Source organism: Anser anser (assembly GCF_964211835.1).
Source record: "Anser anser genome assembly, chromosome: 15".
In the NCBI taxonomy this organism is placed as follows: Eukaryota; Metazoa; Chordata; class Aves; order Anseriformes; family Anatidae; genus Anser; species Anser anser.
This window is the reverse complement of record NC_139736.1, coordinates 8,609,611-8,625,968: the sequence shown is the minus strand read 5'-3', so window position 1 is coordinate 8,625,968 and position 16,358 is coordinate 8,609,611. Positions and strand designations below refer to the sequence as shown.

Here is a 16,358-nt window from a genome sequence, read left to right as displayed (position 1 = left end):
TGCATCAGTCGATATCTACGCGCTATACAAAGTAAACCAGGAAAATTTTACAGAAACTGAGGCAGTGAGAAGTGAAGTGGCTGTGAGCTGCCCAAGGTCACTCGGCAGCCTGGCAGGAGAGTAAAAAGTACCGATTCACCAGCTCCGCCTGTACCCCCGCTCCGGCTCGGGAGCGTGAGCCAGCACCTGCGTACTACAGTAACAAGCAAAGACCTTCTTGTATATGTGTGTTTCTTTAAACACACAGAGTTCTCTGTACCGCGCTGGATACAGCGAGGTAGACCAGAGGGGAGGATGAATCACAAGAATTCATGTGATAAAGGTCTTGGCCCGCTCACAATGGAGCAATGTACTGAGCCCTTCAGCAAATGCAAATTTTTGTCATTGTTCCCTTCCCTCTGTGTCCCTACCACAACTCTTGGTACCAGTAAAGGAAATGGCCTCCTCCATTTGCCTTTTACTGGCAGAGCAGGGACAATAATGCTCCTCTCAACAATTACTGGTGGAGCATTAACAAATAAGCCTGATTTCTGTCCCAATGAAGCATTTTTTTTAGTATTAGCTGCCATGAAACTGTGAAGGATAGAACACAGAATTACCAAGGACTGTTGTGGAGTAGTTGGACTAAACCATAGCTCCCTTTGCATTACTTTCTTCTGATAGTTAACTTTAAAAATATGTTCTGAAAATATGTTTTTATTAAGGGGAAAAGAATTTTCATCAGCAAACCACTAGCTCATTCCTTCCCCCAAGAGAATGAGAAGGTAGAAGGGTGGAGCAGCTGCTGTGAGCCAGGTGGGCCGTAGGAATTCCCTGGTTGAAAGTGGTGCTCCCAGCTCCTACCCCACTTGCTAGGACTGCCCGTGAAGTGCACCCTGCTGTGGCTGCAGCCAGCGGCTGCCTGCATGTGAGCGCTGCTCGGAGGAGGCTGGGGAAGGGGTGAGATGTGCAAGGCCCAGGTAAAGGGGGAATTTAGAAAACTGATTATGCCATGCAATACTTCTCAGAGCAGAGGACTTAAAAAGAAGTAAACTCATTGCTTTTGTCTGTCTCTGAAAGACTAATAAAACCACATAATACTTATTTTTCTTTACACTGGGCATATATTATGCTCAGCTTAAAAAAAAAATACTGTTTTTATCTTTTTCCAATATTTGACTTCCAGCTTATGGCAATATGTAAACAGAGCCTGTGTGACACTGCATATCCCCAGATTTTTCTCTTCTGCAGCACTGCTTTTAGCAGTGCGTGACAGCAGAGAGCGAGAGCGCATTACAGCAGCCCTGAGCGGATGGCACTCACCTATCAACAAACGCCAAACCCGTATTGCCACAGCCTGTCATCCTCATTTCAGAATTTCTTCTGTCTCCCAACCTGAGATAAAGACAATTTCCATCCTCCATTCTCTCCTCCCCTTCAGCAAGCCAGGAGGGTGTCATGCTTCCTGAAAAGCTGTCAAACAGTATTTCACCAGCAGCTTTCTTGTTGTACAGCAAGTCCTGCAGAACCTGTACACTTGGTAGAGTGATTCTGTGGCTCCTACCAGCATGGGACTGTGCTCATGCCGGTGTAATTTAAGCAGAATATTTCATGACAAGATCAGCAGTAGGTACGTGGAAATGGTGGGGATTGTTAAGTCTGCATTGCTTTTTTTTTTTTTTTTTTTGCATTATGGGAGCATGTAGAGAGGCCCCAGGCAGACACAGGACTGCACCACGTGAGATGAAGCCAGCCCTCCTGAGCACAGTTCAGTCTATGAAGCAGCCTCCTTTCTAGCAGTCTTTGGAAGAAGACCCTGAGACAATCCACATGGCTTAATCACAGGGGGACCAGGCTGTGGTATCACTTCCTAGATGTTCAGATGCCCCAGTGATGAACAAAACTGAAGAGAAGAAGGAGACACTGGATGGACTTTCCCCAGTATGTGGTTGATTTACACCATTTCTGACCCACAAGCAGAGAGGTACTTGTCATTACACAAATCCCTGCAGCATGATTAATTTGCCTAATATTTGCCCTGCTTTTTATCAGGGCAAGATACAAATCCTGATGCTGTCATTGATTAGCAGCATCAAGGAGACAGCAAGATTTGTGTGGCCACTGCAAGACGATTTCTCCATAACTGCAGAGGGTTTCACACATTGCTCCTTGTACTGCCAAGGCAGAGTCTGCTGTCCATAGGACTCTGTTAAATTCAGGGAGGAGAAGAGGAGAATGGGAAATGAAAGAAGAAAAGAGTTTCGAAATCTATTGGAAGCAAAAGATGGATGAAAGGAAGGAGATGGACACACGGAGGAGAAAGAATTACTGAAACATTAAAGACAAATGTAATCCAGTACAACTTGTATTCATAGTACAAAAGAAAGGTGTACTCAGCATGGATAGTGTGGGCAAAGGGCCATGGTGTTGGATGTCACATCCACATTCAGATCCCAATTGCACCTGTTTTTCAACTTGGGTTGGACAAACCAAGGTAACAACACGCTTTTTATAGCATTGCACCTACCCATCACTTGTCTTGACTCGCAGTATATGCAAAGGCAGTGGGTGTTCACCACTTAGCAATCAGCTCTCAACACCAGGACAAGAGAGCAGCAATACAGGCCGAGTTTACAATGCAGTCAATATGATATTTGTTTGTTTTCTCAACACATTTCTTTACTACATGAGTGATGAATAAATGATGCAAAGAAACATGGACAAGTTAAAATCGAATGCACCTGGCAGAATTTGATTAATGCACAATTCAGATCAAGATGTTATGTGGCACCAGACATAGGTGGTTAAAAATCTTATTTTCGTATACCTTCAAATCCTCATTTCACAAGGAAAAGCTGCCATAGATATTTAAATAAGTACATCTCTTGTGGAATTGTGAAGTTACATGCTGTCTGAGGCTCCAGCTAGACAGATACCTCTCCAGCTGGCCAAACCATTCAGTTTTTAAAAGTTTGTACTTGACCTTTGCTCAGGCAAAGTCCCAGTTCTGTTAAAATAGGTCTGATGAGACAAAGGATGTGTGGCTTTCTCTTTCTGGCCTGAGAACATTGCCTTAAAATTGCATGTGTCAGGGAGCTAGTGACCGTTGCCAGAACTGGTAATTTCTGCTTGACACCATAGAGCTTCTTTCTGGAGATTAGCTGTGGACGCTGGTGGGTGCAGCGGGGTGTCTCAGAGTGCCAGCTTTACGTTAGGAAGTAAATTAAATGGTTGTGGAATAGAAAACCTCGCTCTACCCATGGGTTTTCATGTTTCCCTTAAATCACTCATTATGGTTCTTATTGATCCATTCCAGCATTTTTTTATTATTATTTTTTATTATTATTCCTTTGGATTTTAAACAAGGTTCAGCCATTCCAGTAAGTAATGTGCACAGTGGCTAAATGAACAAAGAGAATGTTTTCTTAGCTTTTGCTACAAAGGTTGTCTTGGTCACTGCAAGCAGTTGTGTTGTAGACACATGACTGTGTTCATAGGAGGAGTTTGTGTTCCAGACACAAGCCCTGCCTAGGGCTGCTGCAAAGAAAATGTTGCAGCCACCTAAAATGCACATACAGGTTTTCTGCGTGCTGTTCTCTCACATTGGAGGTATCAGCTGGTGTGACTGTGCCAGCTTGAATGTGCTTATGTTTCATGTGAGCTTGATTTTTAAGATTTTTTATTTTTATTTTTTTAACTATGCTAGCCTTGAACCTGCACTGAGATGTAAAGGTATTTTTTTTTTTCTGAATGCAGCTAAGAGTTGTGTTAGTGCCTCATCTACAGTACCGTTAATGTCCTCCTTTGTCATATCTCCTCTTGGGAGGTCAGGAAACCACACTCAAGAGCTTTGCTGACCTTACCTTTTACTGGCATGCTAGCTGAAAAATATCTCCCCCTGTTGCGGACTGTCCATATGTATAAGCAGAAATAAATAACATTTACATTCTGACAGAACAGGGAACAACCCCTCTTTGTGAGCTGCCCAGGTTTTTTCTGTTGGAAAGACTGTCACCTACTGGCCACCGAGCTGCTCTCCAGCATCTCAGGAACAGTCTGATGAGTGAAAGATCCAGCTTTTTTTCAAAATGTCACCACCGAGATGGTCCTGCTTTATCTAATCCTAAACAGAGCAGTAATTCTGTGAATGGAACTAGATTAAGATCCCAAAAGTCTTTCTGTTTTGTAAAATGTCCAGGTTTCGTGGAGTTATATTTCAAAGGAAACCAAGATCTAATCACAGTGGGGGACAAATCTTGTCCCAGTAAGCTTAATGAGAGCAACCAGTAGTTTAAAAATAAGCCATAACCAATACTCAAGGGAAAGGCAAAACCAAACAAAAAAAACAGCTATTCTGCCTGCGGTGGATTTTCATTGTATTAGGCTGTGGATCCGACAGGACCTGAAGAAAGGGCCAGATCTCAGTATTGCCCTGCAGAGTTCAATGGGAATCAAAGGACCTTTACAGAAGATCTGCTCTGTAGCTTTCACAGGAAAGGAGGAGAAGTGCTCTAAAAAGCTCTTTTAGGCCTGTCCTAGCCCCTCCCTCACATCTCTTTTCACTGGTGGCTCATTTTCTGCCAGTCTTTGGGCCAGAACCTCAACCTATGTAAACGAGAGATGGTCTGAGTTCATGGCTGGACTATGGGACTGGGGTGTGCTCTGTTCTCCCCGTTGGAGGACCCTGCTCCTCCCCACACCTGACAGCAGGCATGTACTGCCTGAAAGATGCTCTTCAGATGGGTTTTTCTTCTGTTTAAGACACAGAAATGAGTTGCTGAGCTGGACAGCAGGTGCTGAACTGCTAAACTGCCTCTTTACCATTTATTCCGATGGAGCATCCCTCTGCATAGCTCTTTCTAAAATCTGTATATTTTCTTATATGTACTTGAGCTGTATTGCTGGCATTCTGCAGGATTGCTGATAGGAAAGGGAAGCTGCTGCCATTGAGGCAGTTTCATGGCAACTATCCTCATCTCCCTGGGTGTTACACAAGGGTATTGCAGCCTGAAAGCACATCTAAAGTAACCCTCAAGCTCACTGCTGTATGTCATACTGAAACTTTAAAGAGGATGTTTTTCATATGCCTCTTAGTGTGCATCTCTAAAAAATAGATTTCTTGTACTTTAAAAATACTTTTTGACCATGTCTGGAGTCAATTTGTAGTGCTGAATATGTTTAAACTGGCTGTATATTTATTTCTTACTTTTTTATTTTATTTTTTATTTTTTTTTTTTGTGAAATGGGTACATTATTTTCCTTCACTTCATTCCTGTGCTTGGACACTTACAAACTTTAGTTGTTGTCAGAGAACAACATCCAGATGCATCCAGATGCCTGGACATCTCTCCTATGAAAGAAAGTGGGAGGTTTAAAAAAAAATCCACAAAACTTTACAGAGGTTAGAGTCTGAAATTCCACTGAATTCAATGAAAAGGGTCATTTCAAAGATTTTAGGATCAGATTTCAAATGCTTTTCATGAGAGTCATTGGTCTGGTGGATTAACAGAGGATGCTGTCTCAGTTTCCCCCCCGTACAGGAAGGATAATGATATTTTCCTCCCCTCTAAGTTGCTTCTCTGCCCATTACTCATGCTCTGTTGTAAAAGAGTAAAACACTTCAAGGCCATGCAGTGTTGAGATGGCTTAGAAACCTCTGGCTCGCAGCCAAGGAGACCCTGGAGCCAGCTCTCACAGATGTCAGCCGTGAGCAGCCCCAGCCTTTCCAGTTTCATTGAGAACACAAGCCTTTGCCTGAAATGCTCTCTTTTTTTTTTCAAATTTATGAATGCAAAACTAGAAAAATCCCTCTGGCTTCCTTGTCTGTGATCCACCCACACTTCTCAGTAAATAATTTCCTTGAAGCTGGTGATGTCTTTATTCAGGCAGAGGATGGTTTGGGAGCGCTGTCTGTGTGAGTGCTGTGGAGGCTGAGGAGGGCTGCCTCTCCAGAGGCCATCGCGCAGCCTCTCCAGCCCCATCTATCACTTTGTTTATGACATGGAGATGTTCTCTCACCATTGGAGAAGTATTTCCTTTAAAACTACTCATTTTCCAGTGGATTTACTTTGTACCCAGACACGACACAAATTCATGTTTTTTTGGGGGGTAAATAAAGGGCAAGGAAGATTCCAGCCCCAAAAATGTATCCTACGAGTTTTATCACTGCACTGCGCACTCATTTTAATGGTCCTTGCTGTGTGCTTTATTGAGGGCTGAGTCATAAGCAGATCTTACTGCTTTGGAAGGAAGGAAATAGTTTGGGCAAAAACATTACAAGCCTCGAATCCAGCAAACGGGGATTGCTCAAGCTGTGAAAACATGATGATGTATCTTAAGTGGGAGAACTGAAGGTCAAAAAGAATTCCTTGTGCTGCGTTACAGATTTCATCACCTGAAGCTTATCTGGACTCTGATTTTTCTGGTGACAGGGCCATCGCAGTGAGAAGGGCAGATCCTGCTCCTGCCCCTCCCCTCAAAAAAGGAGCTCCCTCCTGGCTCTCATATTTCTGTGTTATGATGATAAACATTTCCTCACCTCTTGGGGCTGAGTTTTGCATGCAGTTGTGGTTAGGACCTGGTAGAGGCAAAGCATTTTTGACTGAGCTTGTTGGGGAAGGTGAGAGAAGCTCTTCTGTTAGGGCAGCACCTCTGTGGGTTATATGAAGGTCCCTTTGCAGACGCCCCTAGGAGCTCTGCCCTGGGCTGGGGAGGAGCCCTACAAGCTCAACTGTGCAGCTTGGAAGAAGGTGCGGTCTGTAAGGCAAAATCAGCACAGCATCCACCCCTCGTTAGAAGTCATTTCCATCTCATGTCATGAGTAGGACAAGTCGGACTGGACTGTAGTATAGTGCAAGAGTTGATTCAAAGAGTGATCTTTCATGCCCTTTGTAACAAACAGTACCTTTTTTTTTTTTTTTTCCCTCCTCTCTTATGTTTGTGTTCCTTAAGGCAGAGACTGGATCAGGTGTTACCTCCATTGCCCTTTCTCTGGGGTGCTACTGAGCACATTCAGAGGGAAGATAGGAGAGATGAGCAGGGGAGCAAACACCGGGAGCACAGCCCAGCACCAGGAACAGCTCGGGCACAAAGATAAACTGCAAAGAGAAATGGGGAGAAGGCAGCTGGGCTCAGGGCTCCCTGGGGATCCACGTGGACAGGCACAACTGGCTGCAGCTCAGAACGTCCCTGACTTGCAGCCAAGTCTTGAAATAGGATTTGTAGAGAGCTGTGTGTTCAGTCACTGATAGTTTGACTTTGAGTTTGTTCGGAAAGTTAAGTTTCTTGATTTTTTTTCAGATAAAACCAGGCTATTGGAGTTCAGAACCTTTTTGGTTTTCTTCAGGAAGCACACCATGGAGAGGTTTAGATGTATCTGATTCAAAGCTCTGGACAAGCTGGGTCCTTCCACCCCCTTTTCTGGTGCAGGATGCCACTGCTGTCACATTCTCAGATGTAGTTAAAGACCAGAGACATTCCTGTGGCAGGACCTCTTTACAGGAGCCACAGACGTGCTCATGAGAGGTGGCTCAAGAGTGATCCCCCCTGCATCCCAGGCAGGACTTCATGGTCCATCCTCTGCCTCCCCTGGACTTGTCAGGTCACGGTTTGCTGCAGTCAGTCAGCAAAAGTGAAGAGCCTGAGGCCTTTCCTCCTTAGATATCTGCCCAGGACTCAGCAGAGCGAGTAGGAATTGTGTGGTCTCCTACGCTGAACTCCAGCACCCAGGGGCTCCTTGCAGGATATAAGACCCAGCGCTCCCCGGTCCCCAGCTCAGGTCCTAAGCAGCAGTGCCTGGGACCTTCCCTCCTGGGAGCACTGAGTCTGTGTTTGCAGTGCTGAGACACCTGGTTTGAGCAGTTTCACTGCGCTGTGAGCTGAGCTGTTGCTGCATTACTTCAGGGGAACATTTCGGGGGACACCATTCCTGCGCCTGGGAGCACTGCTTGCAGACAGCCTGCTGTTTCTTCTGAAGAGTCACTCCCAGTACCACGAGGCATGGCCAGACCACTGCAGTTATTCATCAGATTATTATTAGAAAAGGTACCTGTCAAATACAGCTGTGAAAATGTGGCCTCTTTCTTTTCCTCCCCTCCCCTTGGCCATCTGGTGTTCCTCCTAAATGCTAGGTACAGAGGAATTTTATTTTGTTAAGGTTCAGGGTCGGGCTGCAAATCTGGCCAATGTTCAAAGGGGCTTTGGAGAACATCTGATGTTTCTGAGAGTCCTCGCCATAAAGGGTCACATTTGTCCAGTTTCTAGTATGGGTTTTGTATTGCAGAAGGGAGAAATAAAAGGCCCTTTCCATCTTTGGAATAGAAGATGAAGGAACTGAACAGGAATAAAATTATAAATTTAGTTTTAGTAATATTAGTAGTTTAGTTTCTTGAACTTCTTGACTTTAAAGAATGATATCCAAATAGGCGGTGCACAAGCAGGTTTCTGGTTTAAATTGAATGTGTGCACACAGGCTGTCTCTGTAGCATCCCTAGACTTGAGGCATTTATTGGACTGTGTACCCCAAATTCATACTGATTGCAGCTGGATCTCAGGACCAGGAGTTCTGCAGTGGGGCAGAAATTGGGCTGCCGCAAACCAGTAGATCAGGATATTTAAGTGCCTGTAAGATATCTTGATTTTGCAAATATTTATACAAGTATCATTGCATTTAGTTAGCAAGCCCCATAGGTGTGATGGCACTTCAAGTGTTTTCAAACCTTGACTTTACATCTTAGTAAACTGAAGAGTCCTATTTCTGATTTTGGGCAAGAGGCTTCCAGATGTACTTGTATTGCAAATACAGGTCCAGGTGCTGCACACAGCTATGTACAGACATAATATTTGTACTTCCCTAGTCTGGCAGGTGGATTTGTATATCCATATGGGAAGAAAAAAAAAAAAAAAAGCATCTGGGTTTAACCACTATTCTGTTAATGTTGGGGGGAAGGTTATTTTCATTTGCCTGTTGTTTATCATTGTAACATCAGAAGATAAAGGTCTTTAGTGAGCAGGATGAAATGTTGCTTTGTTTTACTCCTTACAGTGTTGTATTTGGCTGGAGAGCTGATGCTGTAAGAGCGAAACAGCATGTAAATAACTTGTTCATCATCAGATGGGTGCTTTGTGCTGTAACAGGCTGTGCTGTTGACTTGACCTAGCTTTACTTTCCCAGAATTTGGGAAGCTGACAAAGATAGCTGAGGAAGACTTGAAAACAGCCAGCTTTTGATTTGAAAAGTGCAGTTCCACAAAGAATCACAATGCTTTGATCTTGTGGTATTGATCACATGAGAAAGGAAAGGAAGGTGGGAAATGGAGATATTAAAATAAAATGCCCAAGCGCAGGTTTAAAGATACCACAGCAAAATCTAAGAGCAGTGTTGAGTAAGCAAGGGGGATTTGTGGGGTCATCAGGGAAGCTGGTGACTGGCAACAAAAGATAGCTACTTTGTTAAAAGGTTTTTTTATTTTCTGTTCATCATGAAGAGACTTTTTCATACCGAAATACATACAAAAAATTGTGTGAATCAAACATTTTAACATAAGCCAGAAAGTCAGTTCCTTTTCAGGCTTTTTTAAATGCCTAAAAAATAAAATCTTCCTCAGTTCAAAAGCAGGACATTGAAATTCAATGGAGAAATTTTCTTTCTGGATGCATGGAAGCAAAACCTTAAAGTAACTTTTTTCAGGACTACAATTTCTCAAGTTTTGGCCAAAGTTGATACTTCTGGCTTTCACCAAACCATGCAGTTTGTTTACTAAGTTATTCGTTTAAAGCTTACCTACTAATCCTGCTGTCAGCAGGAAGAGCACATGATGTTTCTCATACTGAGGGACTGAGCACCTCTCCTGAAATCAGCAGGCTGTCTTCCACCGAGACCTTCTGATGGCCCTGTTGGTTGGTTCTGATGACTTGCCCTTGGTTTCTTCTGTAGCTGAGCACCCAGTGTGACTGAGATATTAGAGCATGTTTATAGTAATGTCTCATGTAATTGCCTTTCTGCATGTTTGCACAAAGATATACTGATCCTGAATCCCAGTTATGACTTCTGAGAATATGGATGGGTGGCTCAGAGACGAGGGAGAAAGAAGGAGATGCTTAAACCCCCCCCTTGTCTCCCACTGCTTAGCAGGCTCTGTGCAAGGCACGTTGTGCCTCTGATCCCTTCCTCTTCTCAGTGAAACAAGATGAATACTGCTCCCCACTGGGGCTGTTTGTGAGGCTTAATCTGGTCTTTATAAGCCTCGGTAGAGGAGGTTCCACAAGAGCATGATCACATTAGAAGAATTATTGGGTTGGTTGGAAACTTCTTTTGCAGTGTGATGAGAAATGAATACATCTCTTAAATAGCCTCCCCTATGAAAGGACTCCTCTCTGGGATGAGGAGAACATCAGTGCATGATTGTGCTTCTGTATAACCAGATGTCCTGGGGGAGGTCTTAGGGCCTGGTTGCTGTCTCCATGTAGCCATGCTGATGGAGCTGCCCCGTGCGGGGAACTCCTCATGAAAAGGGACACAGATCTGAGATCAGAGCTTGCAGCTCGTGTCTGGGAGGCAAGGTTGCCTGGCCTCACTTCTGTGCTGCTTGAAAACAAGTGAGCCCTGTTTTCTCTCATATGAACAAATCTATACATTTTTTTGTGAATATGACTAGGTATTTCCTGTGCTTGATCCTTTTTACCACTGCATTTCAGCACATGCAGTCTTCTGTAACAGTCCTGTGCTTTTGGGAGCAGAGGCGTGGAGGAGCTGCAGGAATTCAGGACACTTTCAGGAGAGAAGCAGGGTTTGGCTTGTGTTGAGGTCTGCTTTGTGCACACGCTGTTGTATTTCCCTCCCCCTGCCCAATGTTTGTTTTGCTTTAACTGAGACCTACTAGGAGAATATGATATGCTTTGGAAAAATGCAAGACAAAATTTTATGCAGTATCTTGTCCCAGTGTTATCAGTAGAAGAAAATGCTTAGAGTAGTGCTTGGCCTGTTAGTCCTTCAGAATGTCTCTCTCTTACTCCACAAAGTGTAACTTGTTAGGTAAAGTAACTGTCAGGGTTATATTATCCTGAGCAATGGGCTTCTAAAGCTTCCATCAGATTTCTTATCTCAGGCCACTGATAGTTTGCAGAAGTGTCCGGATGAAATATGTGCTGGCAGTCTCAGCTGAAGCAGAAAAAGCCCGTACACTTTCCTCATTGGGAGGAAGGTTCTGGATGTACACAAACCCCAGTAGCTGCACCTCCTGTCTCCAAACCCTCCAGCACGTACAGCTGGATGCAGACCCGCGTTTTCCTGTAATTTCTGCTGGGGTGACTGCACCAGTCAGGTGTTTGGGCCCAAGCGGCAGGAGCAGACATTAGGGGTGGACATGGCTCCTGACAGGAGCGGTCCTGCCATAGGCCGTGTGGCCAGCGAAGCGATCCCTAAATCTCTTACTTACCTCCAGCAAGCATTTTAAGTGTGTGAGGAACTTAATTAATTAATGCTTGTGAGGCAGTGAGCTCTTCAGAGAAAAAAAGCAGGGAGGGGGAGGGGAGGTGAATTTTCACTAGAGCTGGCAGAAAACTTTCTGTCAGAATACCGAGCAGTGTGGTTTCTGTCAGAGACAGAGCCAGGGTTAGGCCTGCTTCTCCTTAGCCATTTATCACCGCCAAGAAGTGGATTTTTGTCACAGCAGCACTCCATCCAGAGCCAGCAACCAGCCATGTGGATCCCTGCACCTCAGGTAGGGCTGTCACTCGGTGGTTAGCTGGGTTGTGCTACCTGAAACAGCAGTTTTCCTGAATGTGGTGACTTTTCCAGCATCTAAATTAATTATTTGTATTTAGTTCTACTCTAACCACATTCTTTTGGTTTTAAAAAAAGGAAAATGATCAAAATATGAAAATAAAAAAAATTGTGCTTGGAGCAGTGCTTCTCCAGGCCTAGCCACCCCCAGCCCTACCCAGATCAAGGCAGAAGAAAGCCACCATCTCCCCATTTCTCTGTCAGTTCTCCGCTCTGTGGAGCCAGCCCCTGCAAAAGCGGATTTATTTCAGTTGAGGCAATACACAGTGACCTTCAGTACTGAGCTGGAAAAGTCATTCCTGTGAGTAAATGATTACTAACTGACTGGCCTCTATCTGGTGACTCCATGGTCACCATCGTTTTCCCTAATACAATCTGTGATCATTGCCTGAGAGAAAATTAAAACAATTTCCATCCAAAAAGACCATCATTAGCTGGACTGATGTCAGCAGGGCCTCACAACTCCAAGACTTTGACATCATCTCATAAATTAAGACGATGTTCAGGCCAGGCAACACTCTAGCAGTCTACGTGGCCATTAAAGGGCTGTGATAATGAGCCTCGTAAAATGAAATGCTGACTATAAAAAGGAGGAAACAACTGCTTGCCTTCAGCACTCAGAAACATGCATGAGGGCTCTCAGCCAAAATCAGCATAACAGATTTAGTCAGATCCTTGCTCCTTTTAGCACAAACCTGGAGTTAGCAGCTTTGCAGTTTCTGATGCTAGGGGTGAGAAGAGACACCTGCCTACCACACATGCAAAGCAGTGGCAGACTAAGGAGATGAAGAGAAAAAAAAACAATGTAGTATTGCTGTCAGAGTGAAGTAAGGTTGCAGTGACTGCTTAGGTGGAGTAAATGTCTCTTAGCTTTGCGAACAAACCATGACCTTTGTTATCTAGGCCATGATCTTGCTTTCCCTGCAGCCAGTGCCAAAGTGCTCCTTGACTTTCCTGTTGCCAAACAGGCTCCAGCTTGTTTTGTCCGTGAGTGACACTGCCCCTTGCAAATGATCTGTGCGAGCAGAGTGCTGAACGAGTCAATTTGGTTCTCTGTGCCAGTGATAGATCTGATCTCACAGGATGTTATTGTGCCAATGCTTTTAGCCAGTAAAATTTTGGGCAGCAGTTATGCAAATGTTCAGTTTCATTTAGCTACATAAGTACACTGGGAAAATCAATGAAATCACTTAGATGATTAAAATTACCCTGTCCGAAGTGTTTCTAGCCTCTGTACAGGTCCTTGATCTGTATGGATGGCTTGGCACTTACAAAGATAAAAAAAAAAAAGCTTTTTCCTTAAGAGATCTTGCTCTGCTTGAGTGCAGAGAAGGTGACTATGAGCAAAGCAAGTTATTTTTCTACTGGCATATGTTGTCTCTATGTTGCTGTGTTGTAACATACAGATACTATCTGTGGGAGACAAGAAAAACTATTATGCCATGCTCAGTGAATCCCTGATACTTGACAGTGTGTTTTCTTTATTTTTAGTATTTCCTGGAGAAGGGTTGAGTCCATCCATGTGCAAAATATTGCAACTGACAGAGAAGGGAGGCATGCATGTGTTTCAAGACATGTGCCTAGGGTGGCTGTGGTTATGTAAGGGCTCTTTTGACATGGCCAATTACATAAAATAGTAATACTGGAAAGGAAGGCAGTAGATGAATGCAGGGAAGGAATCTATTTGCAGCAGTAGAGCTGCAGGTGACAGGAATGGAGCAGAAGAAGGTTCAGTAGGTTCCTCGTGGGCTGCTCCGGCATTCTGCTCGCCTGTCCGGTGACCCCAGGTGCTGCTGACTTCCAGCACGCGAAGCAGGAACCCTCCTGCTGCAGCCCCTGCATTGGATGGCCACAGGCAACCATATGTTAATGCCTCTGCAAGCAGGGGAGAGGAATGAGGCCATGAAGCCTCCCAGTTAATAAGATGCAATCTTTGGAAAGCTGTTGCTTTTGTTACATTTTTAAGAGAAATGTCCTCACTGAGCTGCAGGACACACAGCACGGCCCGTTCTGCCACTGCAGCGGTAGGAGGAGAAGGATGAGTGCTTGCTTAGTGACTCAGTGTGTGCACAGCAGAGGACGTACGCAGAAATGCCCAGTGAAGCATATGCTCTGGCTGTGGGAGCTAATCCCCCAGGGTAGGATCCATAGCGCTGATATCCTTGAAGATGACACTTTGCATTGAGAAAGGCTTTTCTCGGTGAAAAAGAAGCTCAGAATTGTCTGGGCAGGCCGTGGACTGTCAGCCCAGTCCAAAGGTGGACTTCTCTCGACATACTGCGAGGTCATCACCGCTAGACCTTCCTCTCCAGGTATCGCTCTTGCTCGGACATCACTGTTGCCTCACTGGTTTAACAGCACTGTGCCTGCTGGCAGGTGGGGAGAGGGGAAGGAGGTTTGTATGCTTGGACTATCCTACTGTATTGCAGGTAATAAATCATAGATCTCCCTTGAGAACAGCCTCACTGCACATATATTTCATGTGCTTTCAGCTATGTCAACCTTTCTAGATGTAAGGGCCACACTGCAACCAACCAAAGGTGTCACAACGGGCGAAATTTGGGCCACAGAGCAAATATTTCGTGGTCTGCCATGCAGGTTCCAATGAGCTCTGCTGTCTGCGCAGCTTGTAGCTCAGGGCATGGTGACCTTTGCCCAGTTTTCCTTCGTGAGACTCCTTGGCCTGGCAGTTCTCTGCTGAGGACTGGCTTCGTTACAACCAGGTGTCTTCACACGTACACTGTGACCAGGTTCAGCAGCAGGAGGGACCACCCAGGTGGGGGCTGACACCAGATTTGGTGGGGATTCAGGAAGGTTGCCTGCCTGGGGAAATGTACATTTACCAGCTCACCTCCTCTAGGCCAGCAGCTTGCAGGTTAGCCCAGCTTTTGGTTAGTAACTATCGGGATGACCTGGGGAATCAGGGTTTCTATCCCCGGACTGCCCACTCATGCATATAAGCATGAAATGGTTTGTGTATGTCTCAGCATCGCTGAAAACAGAGTGTAGGCTAGCCAATTTTAATGCATTTCCAACAGATGGTGCTGCAATGCCACCAAAAGCTAAACGCGTGTAAGGAAGAGAGGTTTTAGAGAGCGTACCCTACTCCCCATGCTTTCCCCTCCCTGGTTTCCTAGTTGAACTGCAGTGTTTCTATGATCTGCACAGATGTTCCCTGGCTTTCCAGTTTATTCCTAACAGCTTTATGTTATTTATGCTGCCCAGACCGCAGCCTCAGGGGAGGAGTGCCACAACAGGACACTGCCTAGAAGGAGCCTGCAGCTCTTCCACTTCTCCAGTCTCTTGATCTAATCCATCTGCTCTTGCAGCTCAGCTGTCACCCACTGCAGACTCATGTCAGCCTTGACATGGGCCCCACTGCTGCGGTCCACCTCTTGTGACGTGGGAGTAGCTGTGCCACTGCCAGCACGTGCCATCAACACAGAGGCTTCAGCCAGCTTCTTCTTGTACCACACGGTTAAGTGTTAGATCACTGGCAGCCCTCTTTCTGTCTAAATATTATTTAAGTTGTTGAGTCCTTTCTCGAGATGGGCAGGGCTTTTGGTGTCTCAGGGTGTTGAAGACCTGTGGGTTTTAGGGCTGACGGCAGCAGGGCCTTCACTTTGAGCTGTAATGAACACTCGTGTTGGCAAGGGAGCCACCCTTGCGTTGATGGGATGCCTCAATGGATGTTCCTTGTCTCCTGGCTTTCCTCTATGCCCTTCTTTAAATCTTACACTCCTACTGGAGGGCTGATAAGAGCCCATTGCATGGACCTTACCCTGGCTCTGCAGCCACTGGGGAGCTCAAAAGGTCACCTAACACTTGCAGTCTGGGGTAGGGCAGCCTCTTCTGCAGCTGCAGGTCAGGGCCTGAGCACACTAATTGGTCCTAAGGACCCTGATCTGTCCTCACCTGGGCCCTTCCCTTCCCCCAGCTGTGGACTGGGAGCTCTATTTAAGGTCAGTTCATGGGTTTTTACCTTCTTTTGAGCTATTTTGTAAGACTGTTGGTTTCTGGCTCAGTCACAACATGCATTGCTTGGCCAAGGAGCTGCTTCGTTGCCCTGGACTTGTATGATAACCTCAACTCTTGCTTGAACCTGGCTGTGAACTCTGCACCTGCTCTGCTCACCATGCTCAGGTACCGTTTCTGTGTGATTTTAGAGACAATTTCCTTTTGATGAGATCTGATAAGTCTTGTGGGGGATCAAAGCTAACAAAGAGTCTGTGAGCAGTGGAGGTCTCCCACCTTTTTGGTGGGGGAATGGTTATGGGGATGTGCTGTGGGTCAGGCTGAGACCGCAGCGTGGCACTGAGCAGGTGTTGGTGGCCATGTGAAAACCTTGGTGCAGTTCATGGTTCTGAAAGGCTGCTGGGGCCAATGTGTGTGAGTTTGCTTCTTACCTTCCCTGTAGTTTAAAACTGGCATTGTTCTTCTATTTCTTCTCCTCCCAGAAGACCTGGTACATTCATATGCCTTCACAAACAAGTCAAGTGATCTTAATGGGGTGCCAAAGAATGACCCTGGGAAAGTGAACTAAACCTATTTTATTTTTTTTATATATAGGCTGGAAACTTTGTTCCTTCTCTTAGTC

The 16,358-nt window shown here is 45.3% G+C and overlaps 1 protein-coding gene across 1 annotated transcript in view; it reads left to right on the top strand.

Annotated features, from left to right (window-relative positions):
- Window positions 1-16,358, top strand: part of LOC310882150 (uncharacterized protein) — a 189,713-nt gene that overhangs the window by 7,281 nt on the left and 166,074 nt on the right. The window lies entirely within an intron of this gene.